This window comes from Schistocerca nitens, chromosome 1 (genome assembly GCF_023898315.1).
Source record: "Schistocerca nitens isolate TAMUIC-IGC-003100 chromosome 1, iqSchNite1.1, whole genome shotgun sequence".
Classification (NCBI taxonomy): Eukaryota; Metazoa; Arthropoda; class Insecta; order Orthoptera; family Acrididae; genus Schistocerca; species Schistocerca nitens.
Genome location: NC_064614.1, coordinates 831579214 through 831596648, shown reverse-complemented (window position 1 = coordinate 831596648; position 17435 = coordinate 831579214). Strand labels below are relative to the sequence as shown.

Sequence of the window (17435 nt, the reverse complement as noted above, 5' to 3'; positions counted from 1 at the left end):
GAATAGCCGCGAGCGGCTAATCCGCGCGCAACGTCGGCGTACTTTATCCTCTTCAGTTGCCGAGCGTTGTCGAGCGCAATCCGCCTATTCTCGAAGGGGATTGTCACATCGACGATGGTCACAGTCTTCGCGGCCTCGTCAGTTATTACGAGGTCCGGACGCAGCCCACTGCTGTCCCCTATGACGGCTTGGTTGATCCTGATGTCAGGAACAGCAGTGTTTCCTCTCCTTGGCCGCCCAGCGACTGCTGTCGCGAGGCGGTTGAGGACCGCGTTGTGGCGATACTGCAGGGCTGCTGAGTGCACCATACACGCGTTGATTACGTGCGGGAGCGTCTCATTGTTGTGGCCACAGCGTCGGCAGGCTTTGTTGGTATTTGCCCGCCCATCAAAGCGGCGACATCCGTTCAGAGGCACGACTCCGAGCCTGGCGCGATGAATAAAGCGCCAGTCTGCGAAGCGAGTGTATTTGCCTCCCGCTATGAAGTGGTTGGACGCTGTGGACTCCCTGGTGCACTCGAACACCTTCCCCTGGTCCGGTTTTCTGAGTAGGATGTGGCGCAGGCGCTGCCTCAGACACTCGCGGAGCGTCCGCGAGAGAAGACGTTTGGCGCCCCCTCCCACCCGGACATGCTCGACGCCAGTGTTGACGGTGCGTCCCACGCTGTCATCATCGTGTTGCGGTCCATCGCCGCCATCTTCGAGGTGTCGTGTAGATCCAGGCGCCGTCCTCTCCGTGGCCGGCTGCGTCACCCCTCCGATGCCGTCGTGTTCCGCGTCGTCAGCGATGGCGGGTCGGCCGCCGACCTCCACCTGCAACTCAGACAACAGTTCACTCCAGCGCCAGGTGACGCCACGCGGCGCTAGGCGCCTTGTGGCGTTCCTGACGCGTGTCCACAGTGACTGGATGTCACCTCCGTCACGTGCGAGGTCGCCCTCAGTGCTGCCGCTAAGGTAGGTGGCCAAGTCGGATCGACTCGGCTCCCTCCCCAGTCGGCGGCGCACGGCCGTGGATAGAGTGGCCCAGGCGATGTCGCGGACGGTGGCGTCGTCGCAGTGCAGCATGCGGAAGCCGTGGACGATGGTGGAGATGTCCGCAGCGTCCGCGAGCGGCGTCAGGCCGCATCCTCCCTCTCCCAGCGCGAGGTACAGCTGTTCAGTGGACGCACGCTGTGGAAGGAAGAGCCATGATTTGACAGCCGCTTTCACTGCCTTGTCGAGCGCAGATAGCGGCCCCTTGCGTACCGCTCCGCCCCGCATGACAAAGTCAAGCCTAGGGAGGAGGAAGACACGCACAGCGTCAATCTTCTGCCAAGGAGCCAGCAGGGAAGCGTCCAGGTGCTGCAAGTCACGTCGAATTGCCGCGATCGCATCCGTTGGCGTCTGCGTGACTTTGTACCCGGTGGGAACGCCAAGATGGAGGTAGGCGTCACCCGCACCGAGCACGGCTGGTTCTCCCCCTTGCAGGGCGAATACCGAGCCTAGTGTCTGCCGACGGCGGATGTGAAGCGTGGCACACTTCGACGGCTTGAAGGTAAGCCCGGCCCACGTCGCCGCCTCACCCACAACATTGAGGAGCGTCTGCATCGCCTCTGAGTCCCGCGCCAGAAGCACGATATCGTCCGCATACGCCAGTGCACTCACACTGACGCCGCAAAGCGGAATACCACACTCATTTCTGAGCGAGGTTGCGGCGCGAAGTACCGGCTCGAGCGCGAGATTAAAGACGAAGCCAAAAGGCCGAGAAGCGATAAGGAAAACCCGCAGTGGAAGGGCCTAAATGCTTGCAGCGTGTGCGCTCCACATGTGGGAGTGACACACGGTGGTACGGGCCGATATGGCAACAGGCGACCGTCGAAAACATCGCAAAAGCAAGTGCCGGAAGGAACGACAATTCACGAGAGCAATCGTCAACAGCCCAGTACTAGCGTCCATGTCGAAGAGTAAACGGCGACTCCCATTTGACCGCCGCTAGCTGCCAGGGCGGTGCAGAAGCCGTGCGGCCGCCCCACAGCAGCGCCAGGCCGGCGCGAGCTACACCGGCGCGAGGCCGGCGCGAGCTACACCTAGCCGAGTGCTTACATCGTCCACCGCCTACTGCATATGTGTGTGTACACACGTATTCTGCGTGCGTGCGGCGGCGGCGGCGACGACGACGTTCGCGAGGAGCTAAGGTTATAACTCCAAAAAATTTAATTAAAATTATCTGTGGCCGGACCATAAGAGACGCCAACGAGGCATCTGAAGGCACTGTTGTGTGCCCCCATAAATTGCCAGCCTGGTGTAATGCGGCTGCAAGAGGGGTCCGGCTAAAGGCAAAAAAAAAACAAAAAAAAAATTGAATACTTGCGATAATCTAAAATTAATTTAAAGAGTACGTGGTGTGTAAGCAGCTAACTACTGGGCACATCGACAACTACGACAAGTTTTGCTATCAGCGGAATATCTGACCACTGCAGAATATTAACCCATTTCAGGCTGTGTTTTAATTAATTTTAGGTGGGCCGATCCCGGCGGTACTGCAATGCCGGGCCAACCCGCGACAGAGGTGGAGCAAGCCCCTAGCACTCCGTCATGAGCCAAAAATGAGTTTAATATTCTGGTCCTGCGATGCAGGACGTATCAGATATTAAGCTGATAAGAACAGATACTACACTTTGATCTTAGCCAAAAGGCCGAGAAGCGATAAGGAAAACCCGCAGTGGAAGGGCCTAAATGCTTGCAGCGTGTGCGCTCCACATGTGGGAGTGACACACGGTGGTACGGGCCGATATGGCAACAGGCGACCGTCGAAAACATCGCAAAAGCAAGTGCCGGAAGGAACGACAATTCACGAGAGCAATCGTCAACAGCCCAGTACTAGCGTCCATGTCGAAGAGTAAACGGCGACTCCCATTTGACCGCCGCTAGCTGCCAGGGCGGTGCAGAAGCCGTGCGGCCGCCCCACAGCAGCGCCAGGCCGGCGCGAGCTACACCGGCGCGAGGCCGGCGCGAGCTACACCTAGCCGAGTGCTTACATCGTCCACCGCCTACTGCATATGTGTGTGTACACACGTATTCTGCGTGCGTGCGGCGGCGGCGACGACGACGTTCGCGAGGAGCTAAGGTTATAACTCCAAAAAATTTAATTAAAATTATCTGTGGCCGGACCATAAGAGACGCCAACGAGGCATCTGAAGGCACTGTTGTGTGCCCCCATAAATTGCCAGCCTGGTGTAATGCGGCTGCAAGAGGGGTCCGGCTAAAGGCAAAAAAAAAACAAAAAAAAAATTGAATACTTGCGATAATCTAAAATTAATTTAAAGAGTACGTGGTGTGTAAGCAGCTAACTACTGGGCACATCGACAACTACGACAAGTTTTGCTATCAGCGGAATATCTGACCACTGCAGAATATTAACCCATTTCAGGCTGTGTTTTAATTAATTTTAGGTGGGCCGATCCCGGCGGTACTGCAATGCCGGGCCAACCCGCGACAGAGGTGGAGCAAGCCCCTAGCACTCCGTCATGAGCCAAAAATGAGTTTAATATTCTGGTCCTGCGATGCAGGACGTATCAGATATTAAGCTGATAAGAACAGATACTACACTTTGATCTTAGCCAAAAGGCCGAGAAGCGATAAGGAAAACCCGCAGTGGAAGGGCCTAAATGCTTGCAGCGTGTGCGCTCCACATGTGGGAGTGACACACGGTGGTACGGGCCGATATGGCAACAGGCGACCGTCGAAAACATCGCAAAAGCAAGTGCCGGAAGGAACGACAATTCACGAGAGCAATCGTCAACAGCCCAGTACTAGCGTCCATGTCGAAGAGTAAACGGCGACTCCCATTTGACCGCCGCTAGCTGCCAGGGCGGTGCAGAAGCCGTGCGGCCGCCCCACAGCAGCGCCAGGCCGGCGCGAGCTACACCGGCGCGAGGCCGGCGCGAGCTACACCTAGCCGAGTGCTTACATCGTCCACCGCCTACTGCATATGTGTGTGTACACACGTATTCTGCGTGCGTGCGGCGGCGGCGACGACGACGTTCGCGAGGAGCTAAGGTTATAACTCCAAAAAATTTAATTAAAATTATCTGTGGCCGGACCATAAGAGACGCCAACGAGGCATCTGAAGGCACTGTTGTGTGCCCCCATAAATTGCCAGCCTGGTGTAATGCGGCTGCAAGAGGGGTCCGGCTAAAGGCAAAAAAAAAAAAAAAAAAAAAAAATTGAATACTTGCGATAATCTAAAATTAATTTAAAGAGTACGTGGTGTGTAAGCAGCTAACTACTGGGCACATCGACAACTACGACAAGTTTTGCTATCAGCGGAATATCTGACCACTGCAGAATATTAACCCATTTCAGGCTGTGTTTTAATTAATTTTAGGTGGGCCGATCCCGGCGGTACTGCAATGCCGGGCCAACCCGCGACAGAGGTGGAGCAAGCCCCTAGCACTCCGTCATGAGCCAAAAATGAGTTTAATATTCTGGTCCTGCGATGCAGGACGTATCAGATATTAAGCTGATAAGAACAGATTTTTATTTATCGAGATAATTCTTAGTTACATATTTAAGAAGTATAAATTTAAGAAAAGAATATTAATGACTCTATACAATGCGAGTTTTACAGATTTATTAAGTTTAGAAAGAATTAAGAAAAACGGTTCTAACCGTACTTAAGTATTTAATCACTATTCTAGTTCGTGGGTTAAGCCCACTACTTAAATATCATGAGGCCGCGTTAGGCGCGGATACTTAAGTATATTACCTTAAGATTAATCCCGCGGTAGGCGCGGCCTTACTTATGTCAGATCAGGGGTAGTTTGGACCTAATTTAGGAGCTATTTTGTGTTTATTTGATTCATCTCCATGCCCTGACAGCGCACTGCACATGCACGGCTGCCAGCGGCTGGTGCGCCACGCACGCAGGCGGGTCACACTCAGCCGGACTTCTCCCCTCTGTCCGCCTTGCGGCGGACGTCACTGGGGTGTCGTGGCAGGAGGGTGTTGCTTCCCACGCTGGCTGGAGACTGCCGGGCAGTAGGCACACGTACGGCGCCGCCCAGTACCGCGCCAACCGAGGTGGGGGCCATATTCGGCGGCCACCACGGAGGGGGGGGCACCAGGCAGCACCGCACGCACCGCTACTGACTCGGCACTGCTGCAGTGCGGCGCGAAGATGGTGTAACGCCGCAGGTCCCGCGTCGTGAAGGAGAATCTCGACACCGACGACACGAAGGCACCGACCTCGAAGTTCTCCGACGACTGCAGTCTCGAGGGTCTCGCAGCCTGACGTCAGAGCATGCCACAGTCTAGGGGGACACATACTGGCGGTGGCCAGTGATGTGTTCAACGTAGATGTCGCGGGACCACTTGATGGTGTCGGACACCATCAATCGCCGCATCAGTTGGCAGTAGCGGCTGGCGATGCCTAGGTGCCGAAGCACTGCATCGTTCTGGCGGTCCCACGCCCCCAGACTGCCGACAACCAGGGCGTCGACAGTGACGGAATAGCCGCGAGCGGCTAATCCGCGCGCAACGTCGGCGTACTTTATCCTCTTCAGTTGCCGAGCGTTGTCGAGCGCAATCCGCCTATTCTCGAAGGGGATTGTCACATCGACGATGGTCACAGTCTTCGCGGCCTCGTCAGTTATTACGAGGTCCGGACGCAGCCCACTGCTGTCCCCTATGACGGCTTGGTTGATCCTGATGTCAGGAACAGCAGTGTTTCCTCTCCTTGGCCGCCCAGCGACTGCTGTCGCGAGGCGGTTGAGGACCGCGTTGTGGCGATACTGCAGGGCTGCTGAGTGCACCATACATGCGTTGATTACGTGCGGGAGCGTCTCATTGTTGTGGCCACAGCGTCGGCAGGCTTTGTTGTTGTTTGCCCGCCCATCAAAGCGGCGACATCCGTTCAGAGGCACGACTCCGAGTCTGGCGCGATGTATAAAGCGCCAGTCTGCGAAGCGGGTGTATTTGCCTCCCGCTATGAAGTGGTTGGACGCTGTGGACTCCCTGGTGCACTCGAACACCTTCCCCTGGTCCGGTTTTCTGAGTAGGATGTGGCGCAGGCGCTGTCTCAGACACTCGCGGAGCGTCCGCGAGAGAAGACGTTTGGCGCCCCCTCCCACCCGGACATGCTCGACGCCAGTGTTGACGGTGCGTCCCACGCTGTCATCATCGTGTTGCGGTCCATCGCCGCCATCTTCGAGGTGTCGTGTAGTCCCAAGCGCCGTCCTCTCCGTGGCCGGCTGCGTCACCCCTCCGATGCCGCCGTGTTCCGCGTCGTCTGCGATGGCGGGTCGGCCGCCGACCTCCACCTGCAACTCAGACAACAGTTCACTCCAGCGCCAGGTGACGCCACGCGGCGCTAGGCGCCTTGTGGCGTTCCTGACGCGTGTCCACAGTGACTGGATGTCACCTCCGTCACGTGCGAGGTCGCCCTCAGTGCTGCCGCTAAGGTAGGTGGCCAAGTCGGGTCGACTTGGCTCCCTCCCCAGCCGGCGGCGCGCGGCCGTAGATAGAGTGGCCCAGGCGATGTCGCGGACGGTGGTGTCGTCGCAGTGCAGCATGCGGAAGCCGTGGACGATCGTTGAGATGTCCGCAGCGTCCGCGAGCGGCGTCAGGCCGCATCCTCCCTCTCCCAGCGCGAGGTACAGCTGTTCAGTGGACGCACGCTGTGGAAGGAAGAGCCATGATTTGACAGCCGCTTTCACTGCCTTGTCAAGTGCAGATAGCGGCCCCTTGCGTACCGCTCCGCCCCGCATGACAAAGTCAAGCCTGGGAAGGAGGAAGACACGCACAGCGTCGATCTTCTGCCAGGGAGCCAGCAGGGAAGCGTCCAGGTGCTGCAAGTCGCGTCGAATTGCCGCGATCGCATCCGTTGGCGTCTGCGCGACTTTGTACCCGGTGGGGACGCCAAGATGGAGGTAGGCGTCACCCGCACCGAGCACGGCTGGTTCTCCCCCTTGCAGGGCGAATACCGAGCCTAGTGTCTGCCGACGGCGGATGTGAAGCGTGGCACACTTCGACGGCTTGAAGGTAAGCCCGGCCCACGTCGCCGCCTCACCCACAACATTGAGGAGCGTCTGCATCGCCTCTGAATCCCGCGCCAGAAGCACGATATCGTCCGCATACGCCAGTGCACTCACACTGACGCCGCAAAGCGGAATACCACACTCATTTCTGAGCGAGGTTGCGGCGCGAAGTACCGGCTCGAGCGCGAGGTTAAAGACGATGGGCGACAGTGGACAGCCCTGCTTGACCCCCGCCAGGATCTCTATCTCCTCCGTTAGTCCGTCAGATGTACGGACACGGGTGGAGCAACCATCGTACATATCGGCAATTAGCTGATGCAATTGCTCTGGTAGTCCCATCCTGCTCAGTACTCCAAGGAGGTGAGCGTGAGGCACTGAACCGAAAGCATTCGCCAGGTCAAGCCAAGCAAAGCATGCTTGGCCTCCCCTGCGCCTTGCATCATCAATTGCCGTCTGCACAATGAAGTTGTGCTCATAGCAGCCTTCAAACGTGCGGAAGCCCTTCTGTTCTGGAGAGAGCAGGTTCAACCGTTCTGCCCAGAGAGAAGTGCGGTCCGCAACGATTGCAGCAAAGAGCTTAGAGATGGTGGAGCTCAATGCTAAAGGCCGCCAGTTCGTCACGTCCGAGACGTCCCCTTTCTTGTGGATGAGGACGGTAGTGGATACTTTCCACTGCACCGGAGTCTTCCGCTCATTCCAGCAGCGCGAGAAGATCTTAGCCAGCACATGGCAGCCAGGATCCTCACGCCGCAGGTCCGAGTAGGTGACTCCGTCTGCCCCAGGAGCAGTATTGCTCGCCTTCTGGAGCCGCTGTTGCACCTCCGTGGAGGTGATCAGCGACAGGACCTCCTCGCTGACATCAGGAGGCGTGGTGGCGGCAAAGTCCGGGACAGCAGCTGGTAAATCTGTAACAGAAAAAACAGATTTAGAATATACCCCCTTAAAGTGCTCCGTGAGCACGTTGCCATCGATTTGGCAGTACGGCGACGTCTCGCCAAGGACGCGCTGCATCGCCTTGCGCCGGTCCGCGCGGTACAGCTTCTGAATCTCAGACGCTGCACTCGCGTCGTACCGACGCTCGGCGGCCGCCGCGCGCCGTGCGCCACGTCTACCGCGCTGCCCACCGCGGCCGCGTGTAGGGGCAGGAGGAGGGGGATTGGCAGCAGCGTCGGCGCGGCCCTGGCCGCGGTGCGCTGCTGCTGGTGGCCCATCCTGTCGATCTCCGGCTGCCTGGCGTTGTGGCTTCGTCTCGGCGATCTCGGAGATGAAGTCCTCGACGACCGCGACGAATGCGTCCCATGGTTGGTTGTGGACGCTCTCCAGGGCCGCCAGCCAGCGCCGCTGCCTCTCCGTTAGCCGAGCGTCGGCCGGGGGAGGGGGAGGCGGAGCTGCCTGTGTTGCGCCCTGTTCGGAGGGTACAGGAGGGTCTGTCAGGTCAGGTGGAGGACGGGAGTTTTGCGGCGGGAGGTTGGGACTGGGACGGTCGTTACGACGTCGGCGTCTCCTCTTCTTGCTGCCATGTGTAGGAGGCGCGGCTGCAGTCCCTCCGCTCACGTCGCGCCGCTCCGTCGTCTGCGTCGGTGGTGGTGCCGTGATGCCATCTGGTGTGGGACGCGCAGCGCTGCTGTCGGTCGCCGCGCCGATGACAGGTGGCGCAGCGGTAGCAGCAGGGGCCGGTGTAGCTCGCGCCGGTCTGGCGCTCGGGTCGGGCGCACTGCGGCTGGTGTTCGCCGCGCCGCCAACAGATGGCCCGGCGGTCGCCAGCGGCCCGCCGCCGGCGCAAGAAACACGAGGTGTAGCTCGCGCCGGCCGACCTGGCACGCCGGCTCGCCCCGGGCCGCTGTTACGCGGACTAGGTGCCCGACGGTCGCTGCCAGATGGCGCAGTGGACGCAGAGGTGGCCGGTGTAGCCTGCGCCGGCCGGTCGCCTCCAGGTGTAGCTCGCGCCGGCCTGGCGCTCGGGCCCGGCGCACCGCGGCTGTTGTTCGCCGCGCCGCCAACAGATGGCCCAGCGGTCGCCCGCGCCCGGCCGCCGGCGCGAGATACACGAGGTGTAGCTCGCGCCGGCCGCTCAGGCGCGTTGGCTCGCACCGGGCCGCTGCTACGCGGACTGGGTGGTATAATGCGCCGACGGTCCGGGGGTGGCGGTCTGCGTCCTGTAGCACGGCGTTTGTCCCTCCGGGGGGTGACTACGTGCCACTCATCATCTGCAACAAGAGCTGTTATGTTAGTAACACTCCCTGCCTGAGCGGAGACGGAGTGACGAGCGTCACTCGACGTGGCCGCCGGCAGGGCAGAGGAAACGCGGCGCGTGTACGTCTGCGACCGCACAAGCACCACACCGTCCGGTACATCCGTCAGGCTCGCGGCCTTTGGTGCGTCAAACAGCGGCGCGGCTGCGCCGTGAGTAACAACACCACCGGTCGCGGCGAGCGAGGCAGCCTGCCTGCCACTGTCCACCCGCATCGCAGAGCCACCTGTTGGCGGCGTAGCGAATGCGGGCGGCAGTCCCAGGCCGGTACCCACGCTCCCGACAGATGGCGGGCGGGAGGCGCCTGCGGCAGCCGCACGACGTGGCCAGCGTACGCCACTGGGTGCAATGGCCGGCGCGGGCAGCGGCGAGCCGCGGCCTTTGCCAGACACTGCGCCTCTGGCCGGAGCGACGCGTTCGGCGGCAGGCGTCGGCAGCGTGCTGCCTTCACCTCCCGAACTTGCGCTCGGCACTCGTGGCGACGCGGTTGACGTCGCGGAGCGTATCAGCAGGGGGATGCCAGACCACCTCGGCGTGCGCACACACAGTACGCACGACGCGGGGGTAGCAACCACCGCCGTCCTGGGTGTCACCGACGCCTGCACACTCACACAGGGTGAGGGCAAGGCAGCCTGTGAACCCACCACGCTGCTGCGGGTCAGGACCGCCGCGTATGTTAAACCTAAGTCCAGCCGGTCTGTCCTACTAGCTTCGGGGACCGGACTGGGCTGTGGCCATAGCCCCTCTCTATTATCTAAGGCTAGGCGGCCTATGGTACTAGCTTCCCGAGCCGCTTTCGCCTGTGGCTTTCGCCCAGCACTAACTAAGGACGAAGGGCCTGTCCTACTAGCTTCGGGGGCCCTTGCCTGTGACCTCCCGCCGGCCGACCTCTCTGGGTGCCCCAGAGAGTCAGACACGGCATCGTGTCCCATACTCACACTCCCCCGACTGGCAGCGCCGGGGGTGGCGGACTCTGCATTGCAGGACCGCTGATGCGTCCGCAGCTTCTTCAGCTGCGGGTCGCGTCGGCCGCAAAACGCGCACTCGAAAACGGGGACCGTTTCCGGGTCGTGCAGCCTCCTGTAGTGGCGAAGAAGGGCCGAGTGGTCCTTGTACTCGCCAAAAGTTGGTCTCCCAGCAGCCTTGGTGACGAAACAGATCCGGCAGCGGAAGACGTCCGCCGGCAGCGTCACCACAAGCTCCATTGTTCAGGTCGCGGACCTGAAACAAGAGAATAAGCGCGACCGCTTCCCGGTGCAGAAATCAGCCCATATTAGCTTGTATTAAGCTGATAAGAACAGATACTACACTTTGATCTTAGCCAAAAGGCCGAGAAGCGATCAAGGCCTTTTGGCTAAGATCAAAGTGTAGTATCTGTTCTTATCAGCTTAATACAAGCTAATATGGGCTGATTTCTGCACCGGGAAGCGGTCGCGCTTAAGGCCGAGAAGCGATAAGGAAAACCCGCAGTGGAAGGGCCTAAATGCTTGCAGCGTGTGCGCTCCACATGTGGGAGTGACACACGGTGGTACGGGCCGATATGGCAACAGGCGACCGTCGAAAACATCGCAAAAGCAAGTGCCGGAAGGAACGACAATTCACGAGAGCAATCGTCAACAGCCCAGTACTAGCGTCCATGTCGAAGAGTAAACGGCGACTCCCATTTGACCGCCGCTAGCTGCCAGGGCGGTGCAGAAGCCGTGCGGCCGCCCCACAGCAGCGCCAGGCCGGCGCGAGCTACACCGGCGCGAGGCCGGCGCGAGCTACACCTAGCCGAGTGCTTACATCGTCCACCGCCTACTGCATATGTGTGTGTACACACGTATTCTGCGTGCGTGCGGCGGCGACGACGACGTTCGCGAGGAGCTAAGGTTATAACTCCAAAAAATTTAATTAAAATTATCTGTGGCCGGACCATAAGAGACGCCAACGAGGCATCTGAAGGCACTGTTGTGTGCCCCCATAAATTGCCAGCCTGGTGTAATGCGGCTGCAAGAGGGGTCCGGCTAAAGGCAAAAAAAAAAAAAAAAAAAAATTGAATACTTGCGATAATCTAAAATTAATTTAAAGAGTACGTGGTGTGTAAGCAGCTAACTACTGGGCACATCGACAACTACGACAAGTTTTGCTATCAGCGGAATATCTGACCACTGCAGAATATTAACCCATTTCAGGCTGTGTTTTAATTAATTTTAGGTGGGCCGATCCCGGCGGTACTGCAATGCCGGGCCAACCCGCGACAGAGGTGGAGCAAGCCCCTAGCACTCCGTCATGAGCCAAAAATGAGTTTAATATTCTGGTCCTGCGATGCAGGACGTATCAGATATTAAGCTGATAAGAACAGATTTTTTTAGTCATTGAGGTAATACTTTGGGAAGGAAGCTTAGGAAAGGTTCAACTTCGGTAGGAGTTAGCCACGAAGGTGTTGCTCGACGGCGGCTGCAGGCAGATGGAGCACCGGAGCGTCACACTTCGGGCGGACGTAACTAAGAATTATCTTAGGAATATAAGATCTTGGTGTGATCCAGAGAATTGTTCTGGCCAAGATGGAGCGTGTCATACGCTTGTGTTCAACCCCGGTGGAGATCCAGACGTAGCTGGCCGGGGGAAAAATAGGAAAGCGAGCAGAGCGAGGGTTCATATGGGAAGGCGCATATGCCACTCAACTCTGCCGCCGGTGTCAACAGCGAAGGCTGGACACACACGAGACCGGTCTGCATCTGCCGCGCTCCAGATCGCCACCATTCGATCGAGCAGGGGGCAGATGGGGCCTGAGCATCTCGCAACCCTCGTCAAAATCGGGAGAAAATGAGGGAGAAGTATTCAATGCAGGGCGAGTCCGGCAGAAGCACCAGCAGTTGCTGCCCTCACAGCAAGGCTGGCCACGTTCCGGAGCCGCCACTGCAGCTTCGTCATAATCGGGCATTGGGAGACCAATGACTAAAGAAATACATCGCGTATCTAGTGTTTTGTATCCGACCTTACCAGCATTAAGCTGATAAGAACAGATACTACACTTTTTTTTTTTTTTTTGTTTAACGCAGCACGTTAAGCTGTGTGCTGGTAGTGGCAAGCCTTATTGCCAGAAAACGAAAATAAAAAACAGAGGCACACTCTGCTATGCCACATGGAACGTCGACACAATACTCAGAAACACACCTCCCTCTGCAGGTGTGAAGCAATTGGTGGTTTTGAACTAAAAGAAATAAAGAAATAAAGACATAAATGAAGGCAAAGTAAAACCAGGGACGGCAGGACACACAAATGAAACGGAACTGGCGAGATAATCCCATCGCCATAGAATTAACGAAGGATAATCCTCTAAGAATATTACGTGTTTTCCAATTTTCCCAGAATTACTCATAAATGTTTTCTCAATTCCCAGGGAACCAATTGTCAAATCAGTTGTATCACAGAATAGCCTACTCCAGTGATGCCCAGAAGGCCAATGCCAAATTTAGGGTATACTAGGTGCTTTAGTTAACCCTGAACACCTTTTGGTATCCATGAATCATGGCAACCTTCAAAAACCGAGCAAAGGTATTGGTGTATGTCCGTTCAGATTCCATCAGGCGATGCTGGCTCCACAGGTAATCCATGAAGGTGACAGCATCGGTGAGGGAAAGGTCATAGATCGTGAAAATGGTGTGGCCCAAGAGCCACACCATTGCGTTACGTCGCGTCCGGGGGTTGGTTTGAAGATCAGGGGTAAGGAACCAGTCGATGGATACATTGTCCGGTGTCGTCCCGCCAATCAGCGCTAAGAGCCCACGGGCAAGGTCCCACACTTCCGTGACGAGGGGGCAGAGGAGACGGTGTTCTCTGGTATCGATGTCACCACACCGGCCGCAAGCAGCCGATGGCCGTAGACGGATGGCCGCCAGGCGATGATTGGTGGGAATCAAGTTGTTGACGACACGATACCAGAGCGCCGAAACTTCCGTGGGAAGGGCGGAGTTGTTGATATTAGCCCAAACATGGCGCCAAATGACGGATGGTCGTCTGCCCTCCAATTTATGCGGTGTGGGCTGGCCGCGAAGTGCATGGTAAAGGCGCCGCGATGTGCGCGCCTTGTCCGTGGCCACTGGGAGGACATAACTGCGGTGGAGATAATAGTCTTTTACCGTCGTCAGCCGGAACGGAATATGCGTCAAACACACCGGTGCACGCGCCGAGTGTGGACGATAACGGTCGAAGAGGACCGCTGTAGTCCCGCCTGGGTCGGCGTCGCGCAAAGTGGCAACACGGTGAATCAGAAGGGCCGCACATTTCCGGGAAAAGTCAATGAGGCCGAGGCCACCATCGACCTTCGGCAGTGTACAAGTCAGCGCATCAACCTTGAACAGCGCATGCCGCCACAAAAGCCAATATACCGCTTGTGATATGGCTCGGCCGATCTGTTTTGGTAGCGTAAGGAGTTGGGCGACATACCATGCCCGTGAGAGGAGATAACCATTAATCAGCTGGACGCGTTGATGGAGGTCGAGTCGCCGATCAGCGTGGCTCACGCAAAGGCCTCTGATGCGTGTTAGAAGCCGCCGCCACGTGAGGGTTAACATACGCTGCGGACAGGCAGTCACCTCAAGACCCAAGATACGCTGTTCCCCCACAACGCGGTACCAGGGGCGTTCGACGGTCAACGAACGGGGCCCTAGCGGAAGCAGCACGGTCTTGTTGGGATTTAACTGAGCACCGGAGGCCCGTTCGTAGACGTCGAGGACGCGGCGAACGGAATCGATGTCCCTGGCGTTAGCAACAAACACACCAACGTCGTCGGCGTAGGCCGCACAGCGGAAGGTGACGCCTGGAAGAGCGACACCGTCGACCAACCGGCCAATGTCACGCAGCATGGGGTCTAGCGCTAAGGCAAACAGATACATCGACAAGGGACATCCCTGTCGAACCGACCGTCTGATAGGAATGGGGCGCGACCGGCAACCGTTCACCACGACAGTGGAATTCGCCCCATGCAAGAAGTTGCGGATGATGCGTATGAAGCGCTCCCCAAAACCCATCCGCGACATAACGGCCAGCAGGTAAGGGTGCGAGACTCTGTCAAAGGCACCGGCGAAGTCCAAGGAAAGAATGGCAGCTGAGGTGCGAGTGTCGGCGGTGAGGAGGACAACATCGCGGTACAGGGAAGCGGCGGTGAAGATGTTCCGACGCGAAACGCCACAGGATTGAGTGGGGCAAAGTACCTTAGTCATCGCCTGTTTGAGACGAGAGGCCACACATCGTGCCACCAACTTATAGTCAGTGTTAAGAACAGTGATAGGACGCAGGTCCTGAGCTCGACAGTGGCCAGTCACCTTTGGAATAAGGGCAATACGTCCAGTTAAAAATTCGGCGGGTAAGTCGCATCCAGCGAAAATCTCCTCGCACATTGTGCAGAAACGGTCGCCGAGCAGGTCCCAAAATTGTCGGTAGAACTCATAAGGGAGACCGTCGGGGCCAGGTGACTTGTGTCCCGGACAGGCACGGAGGACAGATGTGAGTTCAGCGAGTGTCAGTGGCTCGGTTAAAGAGCCGCGGTCATGACGATCCAAAGAAGTTGGCACCCCACTGATAAGTGCATGTTGGGCGGCGACGTCGACCTCAACATCCTGGAAGAGGTTGGTGAAATGGTCCGTCAGGTGTTGGAGGACTTCACGGTAGTCTGTGATACGCGTACCATCGTCTGCTTTAAGGCGCAGAATGGCGTTCTTCTTGGCACGAGTTCGTTCAGAGGCAAGGTGATAGATGGATGGCCTCTCGCCTTCAATCAGGTATTCAGAACGACACCGCACCACCATACCGTCGGCTTTCTCCCGAGAGAAGCGAAGGATTTTCGCTTTAATTTTGTTGAGGCGCATGCGGAGCTGATCATACCTGTCAGCAGGAAGAGTCAGGGCGTCAATGAGACACTGCTGATAGAAGGCTAACGTGCTACGTTTCCAGTGGGCGACGTCGCGACTATATTGTCGGAGAACACGTCGCAGCCGGGGTTTCGCACAGCGGAGCCACCAAACCACCTTGGTAGGGTACCGGGAAGTGTCCGTGAGACAGTCCTGCCATGTTTTCGTGACAAGAGCACGAAGTTCGGGCATTGGCAGATGAAGGGTATTCATCTTCCAAAAGGTGCCACGAGGAACCGGGGCTGGACCCGCGATACGCAAGGAACACGAGTACGCACAGTGGTCACTAAAGGCCACGGGTATGACTTGGACGGCACAAAGGGCGGGAGTCAAATCAGTCGAGACATAAACACGATCTATACGGCTGGCTCCAGTGGGATAGATGTGGGTAAATTGCGTGTAGGCGGGATGAAAGTGGCGCCACGTGTCAGTAAGGTCAGCCGCTCGAAGGAGTGAAGCGAGCGCTTCACACCGCATAGGCGTCGGAACCTGGTCAACTCCGGCTACCACACAGTTGAAGTCTCCGCCAAAGACGATAGGGCGACGAGCTGCTAAGAAAGGGGGGATATCAGACCGAAAAAGTGTCGTTCTGTCATGCCTGTGGTTAGCACCGGAAGGAGCATAGACATTTAGAAAAAGGACATCTTGAAGGATACATGCAAGGACACGACCGTTGGGGAGCGTGGTAACATGGGATGGAGTGAACTCTGATCGGTAGAGCAAAGCAGTACCCCGCCGGGCGTCAGGGTCGATGTTATACAGTGCCTCATAACCAACTAGGTCAGATAGAAAGGGGGCACAAACCTCCTGGAGAAATACCACATCAAACGCACCAAGGCGGAGAAAGTCCTTCAAAGAGCGAAGTTTGACCGGATTAGAGATGGAGTTAATATTGACCGTTAAAAGGGAGAGGGCTCCTGGCGGACGGTCAAAGGCAGGCATGGGAGAGCAACACAGAGGAAATAACGGCAGATAGGGTCACGGCCGTAGGGAAGCAGGTGTGGAAACATCCACATCGGAACCCCGCTATATCACCCCGGATGTGAGAAAATAATACCAAGCAGCTCATGTGGGGAAAGCCCACTCAATCACGCATTTCATCGCCCTCGTCGTCAGCCCAGTTCAGGCCTCCCCCATCGGCAGGATAGTCCGAGCCAGGCGGCGCAGACGGTTCGGACGCAGTAGGATGTGAAAGGGTACGAGTACGCTGCAGTGGCTGATCGCTACCCTGGTCATGTTTCCGTTTTGCAGGGATCGCTCCCCGATCTCGCGATGAACTGATAAGAGCCTCTAGTTGTCGAGCAGTTTGCCGCATACCGCCCGAGCGGTCAGCGGAAACAGAGCGGGAAACCGAGGAGGCCTGAGAGTCAGTCTCACTGCCGCTTTCAGGGGGACGGAAAACGTCCGCCGCCTCCGCCGATTGGTCTGGGTTCGCCTTCTTGCGTCGATGACGACGGCGGGGGGACTTAGCGTCATCTGCCGGGAGGGGCGGGGTAGGAATAACGACCTCCATCTGTTCTACAGCGACCACGTCACTCGCCATAGCGGGCACATCAGCCGCCGCCGGCGGTACCGCCACAACGGGCGCCCGGTCCGGGACGGGTTCGTCAACCGGTGCACTGGGTGCCGGTTGCACTGCATCTGGCGGGGGTGACACGTCAGGCCGCTCAGCGGGACGGCGGGCAGCACCGGCCACTACCTCGCTGAGGAGAGGCACAAGGTCGGTACCAGCAGCGCGTTCCCGCGGCAGTTGCACAGGGCGCCGGCGCGGGCAATCCACGCGGAGATGCTCCGTCGATTGACAAAGGGAGCAAGTCTGCGGTTGCCCAATATAGGTGACCTGGGCCCTGGTACTCGCAATATTTAAATACGACGGTACGTGCTGGCGGAGGTCCAGGCGGACACTACGAACGCCGCTGTTGCCCTGGAAGCGGTAGGCACTGCCCCACCTCTCATTCGTGATGCTGAGCACCGTGCCATACCGCGACAAGACACGGCCGATTACTTCATTCGGACACTCAGGGGGTACGTTGAACACCCGCACAGTCCGTATGCCAAACCCAGACGGCACGATTGTCACTGTACCAACACTGCCATCGAAATAGCGGAACGGATGTTCGCCCGCTAGAGCCAGGCCATTCTTTTCGTATTGCTCCTGGTTGACGAATTTCACAAATAACGAAAACAACACGAAATCCAGTTGGAAGGTGTCAACATCATGTTCCGGTACACGTAGATCGCCAAAAATCCATTCTTGTATTTCAAACGCGGTCGG

General features: G+C 57.7%; 2 non-coding genes and 4 pseudogenes across 2 annotated transcripts; 1 reads left to right on the top strand and 5 right to left on the bottom strand.

Annotated features, from left to right (window-relative positions):
- Nucleotides 1-2493: 2493 nt before the first annotated feature.
- Nucleotides 2494-2686, bottom strand: LOC126203853 (U2 spliceosomal RNA). The gene has a single exon (XR_007540396.1). It is a non-coding gene; the product is annotated as a U2 spliceosomal RNA (small nuclear RNA).
- Nucleotides 2687-3425: 739 nt separating this feature from the next.
- LOC126203846 (U2 spliceosomal RNA) lies at nucleotides 3426-3618 on the bottom strand. Its single transcript, XR_007540394.1, has one exon. It is a non-coding gene; the product is annotated as a U2 spliceosomal RNA (small nuclear RNA).
- Nucleotides 3619-4360: 742 nt separating this feature from the next.
- Nucleotides 4361-4534, bottom strand: LOC126204625 (U2 spliceosomal RNA; annotated as a pseudogene).
- A 5854-nt stretch (nucleotides 4535-10388) lies between these two features.
- LOC126204813 (U2 spliceosomal RNA) lies at nucleotides 10389-10607 on the bottom strand (annotated as a pseudogene).
- On the top strand, nucleotides 10607-10687 carry LOC126204946 (U2 spliceosomal RNA; annotated as a pseudogene).
- Nucleotides 10688-11457: 770 nt separating this feature from the next.
- LOC126204558 (U2 spliceosomal RNA) lies at nucleotides 11458-11633 on the bottom strand (annotated as a pseudogene).
- Between the last annotated feature and the right edge of the window lie 5802 nt (nucleotides 11634-17435).